The 12,281-nt window shown below is 46.4% G+C and overlaps 1 non-coding gene across 1 annotated transcript; it reads right to left on the bottom strand.

Moving 5' to 3' along the window:
• Positions 1-11,741: 11,741 nt before the first annotated feature.
• TRNAS-GGA (transfer RNA serine (anticodon GGA)) lies at positions 11,742-11,814 on the bottom strand. The gene has a single exon. It is a non-coding gene; the product is annotated as a tRNA-Ser (tRNA).
• Between the last annotated feature and the right edge of the window lie 467 nt (positions 11,815-12,281).

Raw genomic sequence — 12,281 nt, 5'->3', positions numbered from 1 at the left:
TAACATAAACTTGTGGCGCTCAAGCATGCGAATCTCACGCATGAAGACGTAGGAATGACGACGATGAAATGATGACGACAGTATGACGACGACATAGTAACGACGACGGCATGATGATAACGGGATGATGACGTAGAAACGATGTCGATCAAATTACCGGGACGATAGGAGGACAACTGACGACTATGCGGTGACTACGATGGAACGATGACGACAGCGTGACGACGCCAGAATTATTAGGACAGAATTACGACAGTAAAACGACCACAATGGAACGACGACGATAGCATAATGGCGATCGAATGACGAGTAGGAATGGCCTCGATTGCATGACAATAATGTTGTGAGGAAGACGCCACGACGACAATAAGATGACAATTCTGAAATTATGACAATTTTACGACGACGACGGCATGACGACAACGGGATAACAATGACAGCGTGACGCCCATGGCATGAAGAAAATCGCGTGACGATTGTAGAATCACTATGACAGAATTATAATGATAGAACAGCAACGATGGCATAACGATGATGGTGCGATGTTGCCATGAGGAAAATAGCTAACGGCTCTGAAATGATGACAATGGCACGACGACGATGACGACGTCACGATAATGAGGTGTGGAGCAGGGAATGACGATGACTGTAGGACGACGGTGGTGCGAAGACGATGGAATGACTAAGCTAGTGTGGCGACGACGTTATGCCTACGAATGCATGACAATGACTGTCTGACGAAAGCGCAATAATGACCGGGAAATGATGACTTTGGTATAATGACAATAGTTTGATGACGGTATGTCGACGACTTCATAATAATGCCGGCGTGACGACTACGGTATGATGGCGATAGAATGACGACAATAATATGATTACCATGGATTGACGACGACGGGATGATAATGACTTCGCGTGGACCATGGCTTGATGACGAAATGACAAAGGAGAGACGATGACAGAGTGAAAGCGGTGAAAAGGAATTAGCAAAATGCAGTGAGCGCTATTAAATGACGACGACGGCGTGTTTGCATTGGAGCTCATGACATCGCTTACGTGCATCACCTCCATCTTCGGCCTATCTCAATTCGCACTATATTCGGTGTTTGCTTGCACTGTGTCCTGCGCCGACCAGTAGTGCAAGACAGCCAGCATCGAGCAGCCAGCGCCCAAAAAGTGGGCAGAAGAGGCAAGGAATGCATCGCTTTATAAGAAAGCTTACCGTTTACATTTTTCTTTGGTCATTTTCATTGCTTTATCTATTTCAATCCGAGGCTGAATGGCTCGTTCAAATGTTTGACGGCTGAGCAAAACTGCTAGCGCCATCGAACACCGAAGCACTTCACTGACTCCGCGACGCTTTCAATGCAGCCATTCAACTAAGTGCTGCAGCACATTAAAGCTTATGCCAAGGTCTTCACAGCACCGCTCACTGCGTTCGCACGAAACCACCGCCGGGGGTGGTGGGGGAATTCGCGAGAAGCCGTTTTAAGTGACCGTGCATAGCGGCTCATGCCATGCGGCTCGCTCGCCGTCTACAACACCCACCCTCACCGCCTCCTATGTGCCGAACGCTTCCTGCATTCTAGCCACGAGGCGATATTCAACTCGTTTCTGAAAGACTACGTAATGAACCCGAGACCGAAGTAAGTTATGAAGCTTTTTAGTGGGAAGGAGAGATGTTTGAGTTAAGTATAAACAAGGTGGTTTGAATAATTGCGGTTATAGCACGGGTCAATGAGTTGGTCTCTCCTAACTAACCTCTTGTAATCTCTTAATGATCATGTCATTCTAGAACCTACTTTGAAGCCATTCGTTCAATCTAACCCGAAGCACCTGTGCGTGTCCTGCGCATGGTTCAGTTTTCACAAGCTGCTTCTGTCGCTCTGCCGTGATTCCTGAACTCGACTGGACTGAGCGAAAGTCGGTGTCATAACGCTGAAAATTAAGTTATGTCGATGGTTCCAATGCGCACTAACTCATGCCTTTCTCTACTCCTCTTAATTTTCTCCCCTCTTTTCACTACTCCCAACAGAGGGTCGCCAAGGAGGCTCACTCATGATTAATTTATTCATTTTTTCCCTCTCTCAAGTACTGCACGAGAAGTTGTCTTCAAGTATCGGTTTATACACATTGTTGCGGCCTGCTGCAAAGACCACAGTACCGCTCGAGGTTTTTTTTTTTTTTTTTTGTCCGTCGCACTCTCGCGCGTTCGGGTGAATGGGGAGGCGCATGCATGTACTTCTGAGAAAATTAAGAAATATCGTAAATAAGTGGGACAACGTAAAAACCACTGAAATAAGGATGATAGTGAAGCAAACTATCATTATTTCCGAGAAAAAACTAGTCCTTGCAACTGCATTCCTAAGTTTAGTTGCAACTACTTCGTGGTAAAAAAAACTGCGGGTGAAATACCTAATTTTTAAAGAATGAGAGAACGAAAGGCAAAGAAAGAAAGAGATAAACTTCTGATAACTGAATATGGTACTCTACCGAGAAGCTTTGCATACTGCTCCATATGTACTATATGACGAGGCACGAAAAAAGAGAATGACAGAAAAAAGTAATCTTATCGTGTTAAATGACAGCTCTCCAACGTTCTTGCGGGGGTTTCGTTACTCAAGCTGTATAGACGTCACGCTCTGCTCACAAGACCTTCTTGATGGCGTTGAATGGTCAACGGACATAGAAACGCACGGTAGTGATAATTTCCCGATCCTGGTAAAGCGTCGCCTCATACGGAGTGAGGGGACCCGGCGCTACTCAAAATATACTAATTGGCAAAGTTTTCGTCACCACTTAAGTAACTCATTGGGCGAAAATCCGAGCTTTCAATGTTTTGCAAATATCTTGTGTGAGTCTTACGAGATCTGCTCAAAGCAAGTCATTGTTCCAAATGAATATGCTGCAGTCGACGGGGAATATGAATGTCTAAGAGCAATTAGAAGACGCGCAGAACGGGCTTACAGCCGCAGTGGAAAGCTGGATGACTACAAGATGGTACAGAAAGTTCGTTCAACTTCGCGCAGACGCTTACAAAAATTAGGTACGAGAAGGTATCGAGAATAGCGCGCGTCGTTGTCTCCCTTTACTCCAGTTCCCAGAATATGGTCAGTTGTCCGATCTTTTAGTGGTCCAGTTACCCAGAGCCATCCCTTCCGAGCCCTTGCCGTAGCTCGAAGCACTCCGGAAACATCTGTTGCTGACGAATTCTGTCAACTTATATCCAGACCAGGAATTCCGTTCACTTGCCTAAAATTTACAAGTTCGATAACACTAGCAGAACAGAAAGTTCGTGCGTGCTTTATGTCACAACATCCTCAACTTGACTGTGAGTTTAGTCTAAATGTATTGAAATGTGCTCTTTCGTCATGCCGTACAACGACAACCGCAGGCCCAGATGGTGTCAAGTATGTGATGTTAAAGAACCTAGGTCCTGTAGGAAGAATGGCTCTTTTGGACATATTTAATGACATCTGGATAAGAGAGACTCTGCCAGATTCATGGAAATTAGCACGGGTAATTCCAGTACTAAAACCAGGAAAGACTCCCCTTTGTCTTGACTCCTACCAACCCGTCAGCCTCACAAACTGTTTTTCCAAACTAATGGAGAAGATGATAGACCGTCGACTGCAGTGGTGGTGTGAACACACAAATATGTTTTCCAATTACATGACCGCTTTTCGACAAAATCGGTGTGCAATGGATTCAGTATTAGACATTGCCACATGCGTCGAACATGAACGAAGTTGCGGAAATGTGACAGTAGCAGTATTTTTAGAGATTCAAAGACCATTCGACACTGTAAGTCACATACACATCCTTGCTGGTATGTTAGAGCTTCGCCTACACGGTCGAGCACTACGATGGGTATCAAATTTCTTGAAAGACAGAAAAATATTTATGGAAACAATCGAAGGCGCGAGTAATTATCACAGCATCACACAGGGCGTTCCGCAGGGCAGTGTTCTCAGTTCGTTTTTATTCAACTGCGTCATGGCAGCCTTGCCACTAAAACTCCCGTCTTGTCTACAGTATTCTCTGTACGCAGATGACATCTGCATATGGGCCTCTGGATCTCATATACAAGACATTCATACAACGCTGCAAGAGGGTCTTGATAGTATCGACACCTTTTTAAAAGAAAGAGGCATGAGTCTTTCATACGCAATGACAGCCGTACTTCCTTTTACTAGACGACAGCTGAATAATTTCCAACTTACGCTTAATGGGCAAACTTTGATGTTTGTGAAAGAGCATAAATTTCTTGGAATTATTCTTGACCGCCAGCTAACATGGTCTTCACCCATCCACGCAATTGAAAAGCAGACCAATGCAGTAATAAACGTACTTCGGCGACTCGCAGGCACAACGTGGGGGGGGGGGGGGGGGGTGGATCAGTCTCTTCGCTACTACAAGTTCATAACGCACTCATAAAACAAAAAATTGCTTACTCGGCACCTATTCTCCATGGTTTATCGCAAACTTCTGAGGAACGTCTTCAACGTTTACTGGCAAGAGGGCTGCGAGTGTGTCTTGGAGTTCCGCAGGCTACTTCGAGTTCTTTAGTAATTGCTGAAGCTCGTCACCCACCATTTCCAGTCATACGAACGGTTGAAACATGCTGACATATTTATCGCATCTTAACCCAACACGAGAATCATCCATTGAACCTCGCGCTTACCGAAAGAAACAAAAGCAAAATTCACGATGTTGTTCGAGAACATAAAGCATTATTACCAAGATTTGAATTATGCAAAGTGGATGTTTGTTACCACCCCTGGATGTTATCATGTCCTAAAATAGAATTATCGGTTGACGGGATTATATCTAAGAGAGACATGTTCATAGTAGCCGCACAACAACTGGCACTCTTCCAAATTTACGCCTTATATCCCCAGTACACACACGTTTATACAGATGGTTCGTGTCATAAAAATTCCTCGACTTCAGCATTCGTCATTCCACATTTAGCGCTAGAGCAAACATTTAAATTATCCCGAGAGACATCTTCCACCGTGGCAGAACTTTTTGCAATCCTGTGTGCTTTGCGTTTCATAGCATCAAAGAACATTCGCAAAAATAGCGATTCGCAAGCCGCTCTCACATTACTACAGAGCAATAAGAAAAATTCTTTGAACACTTTGCTATTGTATGAGACACTCAAAGAACTTACAAAAGCAAGCGCAATGAACCACGTAATTGCATTCCAGTGCATACCTGGGCACTGCAATATTCCTGGTAATACTGCAGCGGACGCAGCTGTGAATCGGGCGCACAATAACGCGGAGACAACCAATCTTCCTCTATTGCGTAGTGAAGTCCGTCTGCTCCTGAGACAGATTTCTTGTCGCCTCAGCAAAACTACCTGGTTTGATCAGCAAACTAAAAACTCTGAGTTATACTTTACAGACCCATGTATAAACTTAACAATGCCGGAAAATCTAAGAGACAACAGAAAATTTGAAACATTGGTATGCCGCCTGCGTCTTGGTACTGCATTCACTAAACACTTCTTGTACAGGATAAAACGTGTCTCTAGTCCACAGTGTTCTTGTGGCCTTCCAGCGAAGATGTGCATCACCTTCTCCTCGAGTGCACTAAATACAATCCACAAAGAAGGGTACTGCAAGCAAATTTGTTGATATTAGACAGAAGACCATTCACTCTAAAAAAAAAAAAAATACTTGGCCCATGGCCAACTATGGGCCTTCAAAAAAGAGCGCTTCTTGCTCTGAAAAAGTTTTTAGAGGAGACCAACATTTTGGGAACATATTAGGTATCAGATGATCCGAATGCGCTAAATGAGTAACATAAACGTTGTTCGTGATTCATAATTGGTTTATGTGGCGATCGCAACTTTTATGCAATATGTATAATTCTGTTCTGTACTTGCAGTGCATTACATGTGTTGTGTGTTATGGCTGTTCTAAATATCTGACTTTATGTATGCGTACGTGGACTGAACTAATGCACAGAACTTTGCGACTCATGTACTGTTCGACTGTATATTTTTTATTCATCCAGTGTTCTACTGTATGCCATATTTCGTGTCGCTATTCTCCCTTTTTACGCAAATTTGTTTCCTTTGCCAAGTGACAAGGAGTAGCCGGTGCCACCATAAAGGCGCCAACCTCTCCTAATATTCATTTCAATAAAAAAATTAAAAAATGACAGAAAAGAACACGCTCACATACGAACACACAGGTGAAACGCGCTAGCGCGCCCGCTCGACATAAAGCGCAGAGGCCCATTGAGGTCTGCATACCGCATAAGGGCTAAATGTGCTTTAGTAGCGTGCTAAGCGGAGGCTGGACACTGCCACAGTTCAAGCACAAGCTGCAGTCCAACATGAATGTTGTGCGCAAGTTTAAAGCTTAGTTTAGGACAGCACTTGAATTTATAAAGCGTCTACACAAGCAATTACACTTTAATTACAGTTTAGATCCAGAATATTTCTTTGGTCTGAGAAGGTCTCCCGCAGCTGAAGCCACTTGTCGTGTCGGATGTTTAAACTAACGCACAAAGCGGTCCTTGAGGTTCTAAAGCGTCTGCAAATACACGATACACGTTAGATGGTCAAAGTCTTGGTCAACACTGCGGGATGGATGGAAGTAGCGCTTTCAAGGAATACTTTATATATATCGACCTTTGCTGGACGACCTGCAGTTGGACACCGTGCTGCCGTGCTGCGAAGCGGACTCACACTTCCGCGTCCCGCCGCTTCTACTACACTGGCTTCGGCAACCGAGCTCACCACTGCTGCAGTCACAGCCAGCACGCTGTCTGCAACCGTCAAAACAGCTCAGGTCAGCGACTCCACTGCCGTTGATAGAGGAACTACCTCGGCGCCAAGGGAGGCCGTACACGCTCCCTTAGGCTCTGTTTCCCGTACCATACCACAAGCGACCTCAGCATCGCCACTACAGGTCAAAACTCCTTCCGCGAATGCGGCTTCTAGCGGCCTCGCCGCATTGACATATGCAATCGCTGCCATGGCGAAGTACTTCGAAGACACCAAAAACTCCTTTGCCACAGCCTTAGTGCGTACTGCGCTGCCTCCGCCATCGCTCACAGAAATTGCAGAGTTTCGGGGGTTTCCGGATAATCCGTCCCTCTGGCTACAAACCATCAGTTTCTTGGCCCGTCGGCACTCTTGGCCTGACAATGTTAAAAAGTCGATTGCTGAGAGTCGACGCCGCGATTCTGCCAAAACATGGTATCGGTACGATGGCGGTAATCACCAAACTTGGGCCTAATGGAGGGCAGCACGTTAATGCGTGCCTTCGGAGCGCTCTCGTCTACATAAGATGACCAGTTCATGCGTAGACGATCGCGTCGACAACCTCCCACTGTAGCCGTCACCAACTACGTCTACGATAACCTCCGACTCCTCAACGACTGCGACCTAAATGGCCGTCTCCAGCTGCGCATCAGTACGTGGTCGACGGACTGTGCGACTCTGTTCATGCTGCCATCCTGTCATCTCAGTCATTTAAGATCTCACCTCGTGACCGCGCTTGAAAAACTGGACAATCGCCCCTTTACAGAGGAAAAAGCTCTAGGACACTGGTCCAGACGGGCTTCAGCACTCAACGCCTTAAGGGTTTTGTTGAAGTTTTTAAGGACATGCGAATTGTGCGATCGCCTTTGAATGTTGTAGCGCGTAGTATCGCGTTACTGTGTGAATTTTCTGGATTCCAAGTTTTTTTTCCTCTTCTTCTTCTTTCTCCTTTTATTCCCTTTACCCCCTTTCCCCAGCACAGGGTAGCCAGCCGGTACTTACACTGGCTAACCTCCCTGTCTTTCCTCTCCTTTGTCTCCTCATCGTCCTCTGGTTTTCGCTCACAAGGCTGTGAAACTACAGCAGTGCACTCAACGCCGTCTCACTTTCTGCGCGCCGCAGGCTGGACAGTACCCATCCATCTCAGCACGCCGCTGCTGCTATGATTGCGGACGTCTTGGACACCACGCCAAGGAATATCGCTAATCGATGCAGTCTCGAATCCAATACTAGGCCTTCCGAACTTCATTTTTCCCAGTGCATGTCGAAGGAATAGGCGACTTGTCAGCATTCAGTGATACCGGCACCGAGCGCACGGCACTACAGAAGCATCATGCTGCCGACACCATTCCCCCGTGGACGCAGTCTCCAATCCATGGACTAGGAGGTAGTGTGATGCCATTGGGCATGCTCAGCGTTTATGTCCGGACAACAGCAGGGACAAAGTTCTTGCCGGCCATTCCCGTCCTCGAGGACCTGCCTGCCGACATGATTCTTGGAACAGATTTTTTACTGTCCGACGACCTGCAAATCACCATTGATCGCGGCCACGTACAGATCCAGCCTGCATCAACTGAGACTACTGCGATGCCACTGCCAACACCTACAGGTGGGTCCCTTAGTTCGCTTGCTTTAAGTTCGATACTGGCTCGCAAGCAAGCGGTTTTCGCTGACCACTACAGATCTCTCGCGCATTAAGATGCTTCTGCATCGAATACCTACGGGGAACCACCCTCAGATGTACGTCCCATTGAGGAGTTACGCAGAGAGAGAGAGAGCGCACCGTTATCGCCAATCAAGTATGCGAAATGCTCGTCGCGGGCATAATTAGGCCTTCATCAAGTCTGCGGGCAGCGCCCGTCGTGCTCGTGCGGAAGAAAAACGGGCGCTTGCGTTTATGCGTGGGTTACAGGCAGCTTAACAAGTGTATGATGCCCAACTTGTACCCCTTACCCCACATTAACGATACTCTTGACACAGTCCGCCACTGCAGGTTCTTTTCGTCGCTTGACTTACGTACAGGGCATGGCCAGATCAACGTCGCCGAAGGAGACACTTGCAAGACAGCCTTTCGGACTTGTCGAGCTTGTATGAATTCAATTGCATGCTGTTTGGCCTACGAACAGTCCCTAGTACATTTCAGCATGACATGAATTCAGTCCTAGGCTCTATGAAGAACCAAGCTTGTGTGGCCTACTTAGATGAAATCCTGGTTGTCGGCACCACCTAGGATGAACACCTTCGCAATTTGGATGAAGGGTTGTACAGACTTTATGAGGTGGGGTTCCGCTTAAAGCGCGAGAAGCGCCAGTTCGCCCTGTTTAAGATAGCGTACCATGGACATAATATTTCCTCTGACGCCATTCAGCCACTCTCGGAGGGCATAGTGGCAGTATCGGAATACCCCTCACCAACCTGCTTGAAACAGATTCAGTCATTTATGGGCATGGCCTCGTATTTCTGGAGGTTTATTCCACACTTCGCTTCGATGGCAGCTACCCTGAGCGACCTTCTTAAAAAGGACGCTCAGTTTGAGTGGGGCTCCGTGCAAAAAAAAAAAACGCTTTCCGGATGATAAAGCAAGAAACTCACTGTCTATCAAGTATTAAGGCACTTAAATGATGGCGGGACCACTGAAGTGCGAACCGATGCTAGCTAAGTCGGTTTAGGGGCAGTGCTCTTGCAACGCGATCCAGATGGTGCCGAACACGTCGCCGCTTATGCCAGCCGAAAACTAACCGACACCGAGCGCCACTATCACTTGATTGAGCTGGAATGTCTGGCAATGATATGGAGCGTAGATGACAAATTCCGACACTGTCTGTTCGGGCGCAGATTCACCGTGGTAATTGATAATTCTGTGTTAACATGGATGTTTGCCTGGTGGATTATTATGCTTCATGAATATGATTTCAGCGTGCGACATCGTGCCGGTGTCTTGAATAACATCGCCGATACCTGAGCATGCAACTCCCTCGAACGCTTCAAACAAAACTGGCAAAATCACATCTTCTTTGCCCAAGTAGACTTGCCCAAAGCGCAACAAGAGGACAAAGACTTCGCGACAATTATTGGCCCTATAACTGGCACAAAAATAAACTCGATGTTTGCATTACGCATTAGTGTATTGCACCGTTGTCAGTGGAAGAAGGACCGCTCGGAAGAACATTACCTCCTGGCGGTTCCGAAATGTTTTTGCACAGAAATACTGTGAGCCATTCATGATAACCCCGAAGGAGGGCACATCGGCCAACGAGCCACGTTCCGCCTGTTACAAGAACGCTTCTGGTGGCCGAAGAAGCAAAGCAATGTGCGATCTAACGTCACCAGCTGCGAAGCGTGGCAACAGTTTAAGCTACTGCCAGGGTGGCAGCCTGGGTTGTTAACACCTGTTGAGATATCCGAAGACATCTTTCATACTGCTGGAATTGACTATATAGTGTCGCTATCCACCACGACTGCTGGAAACCGCCACATCATTGTAGCTGTAGAATATCTGTCCAAATACGGGGAAGTGGCAGCCGTACCAACCCTGGAATCCACTTACTTAGTTGATTTTCTGAAACCGAGGTTTGAATGGAGGCATGACTTGCCAAAGAAATTGACATCAGATCGTGCTACAACATTTCGCAGCCTCGAACTGCGAAAGTACCTTTCCATGGTGTGGATGCAACATCATTACAGATCCGCGTTTCATGCCCAGGCAAACGGCCTTATTGAGCGAGTAAACCAGAGCCTTCAAGCAAGACGCGCTTCATATACAAAAGTACAACAGAAAGGAGAGACCGATTTGGACGTCCACCTCTCGGCAGCTGGCTTCGTGGTTAACACAGTGCTGGAGACGTCTACTGGTGTGACGCTGTATGGAATCGTATATGGGAAGCTGCCCCGGCTGAAAGCGGTCCTCAGTTTAGATGCTCCCGTTAGCGTCACACGCTCTGACTGTCGCACAGTCGCTTGCCACAAGATCAGAGCTGCGGCGAAGGAAAAAGCCACGTAAGCGCAAGAAAAACAGAGGTGCTATTATGACCGTCACCGTCGACCTGCCTCTGCGCACACTATCGGCGACGAGATGTGGGTGCGAAGAGGCGGCCACTGTCCGGGCAAGAAGCTACTCGCAAAGTTCGAGGGGCCTTTCACCATTACCGAGCTCGTAGGAGAGAATACATGGCGCGTTAGCACCTCCGATCCAAGCGTTGGACTCGACCGGCGGAAAAGAAATAACTTCGCGGTGCACGTGTCGTGCCTCAAGAAAGCATTACGCTGATTGGACTTAACTGTATCTTCTGTTTTGTTTACAAGGCCAACAGCGTGGCCGAGTGTGAGGTGGAAGAACGGCACCAGGACTCGGCGCCTTTTCGGGAAGAGCAAGCAGGAGGAAGGGGAGGTGAAAGAGAATAGAACAGCTGGCCCAGGAACGGGTGCTGTCTCTGTGTCTCTTTGATCACGCTACGACATGCAGTGACGCGATTTTTCAATAGGCCCAAGCGTATTTTAGAAAGATGGGAAGCGCAACTTCACGGTGATTTTCGATTTATTTGCCCAAGAGTTTCGGTCGATGGAACGCCCTTTGTCAAGAACTAAGTGACTTCTCACCGCGCTGTGCCGGGAGAACTTACTTTAGCCCTGTAAAAAGGTCGGTCCACCGACCGAAACTGTTGGGCACATAAACCGAAAGTAACCACGCAGTTGTGCTTCTCATCTCTAAACACCTACACGCACTCACACATACACACACGTATATATATATATATATATATATATATATATATATATATATATATATATATATATATATATATATATATATATATATATATATATATATATATATATATATCATAAGAAGCCAACAAACAATTACACCAAGGACAACATAGGGGAAATTACTTGTGCTTAGTAAATGAAATAAGGAAATGATAAATTAATGGAAATTAAAGTGGATGAAAGAACAACTTGCCGCAGGTGGGAACCGAACCCACAACCTTCGCATTTCCCGTGCGATGCTCTACCAATTGAGCTACCGCGGCGCTATTTCTCCATCCACTTTTCACGTTCACGTTTCACGTTCTCGTGACGCCTGCGGCAAAAAGGACGTTCCACGTCCGCCGCCAAGGTATGTAAATGGTGGCGCTGGCTAACACTCCCAGGGTTTTACTAGGACACATAAATACCCCAAAAAGTGGATGGGGAAACAGCGCCTCGGTAGCTCAATTGGTAGAGCATCGCACGCGAAATGCGAAGGTTGTGGGTTCGGTTCCCACCTGCGGCAAGTTGTTTTTTCATCCACTTTAATTTCCATTAATTTATCATTTCTTTATTTCATTTACTAAGCACAAGTAATTTCCCCTATGTTGTCCTTGGTGTCATATTGTTTGTTGGCTTCTTATGATATGACGAATAAAATCGAAATCGGGACCCTCGGTTAACCCCCTCTGCTCGTTTATATATATATATATATATATATATATATATATATATATATATATATATATAT

This window comes from Dermacentor variabilis, chromosome 5 (genome assembly GCF_050947875.1).
Source record: "Dermacentor variabilis isolate Ectoservices chromosome 5, ASM5094787v1, whole genome shotgun sequence".
NCBI classification, from domain to species: Eukaryota; Metazoa; Arthropoda; class Arachnida; order Ixodida; family Ixodidae; genus Dermacentor; species Dermacentor variabilis.
The sequence above is the reverse complement of the archived record's forward strand: the minus strand, read 5'-3'. Positions and strand labels throughout refer to the sequence as shown.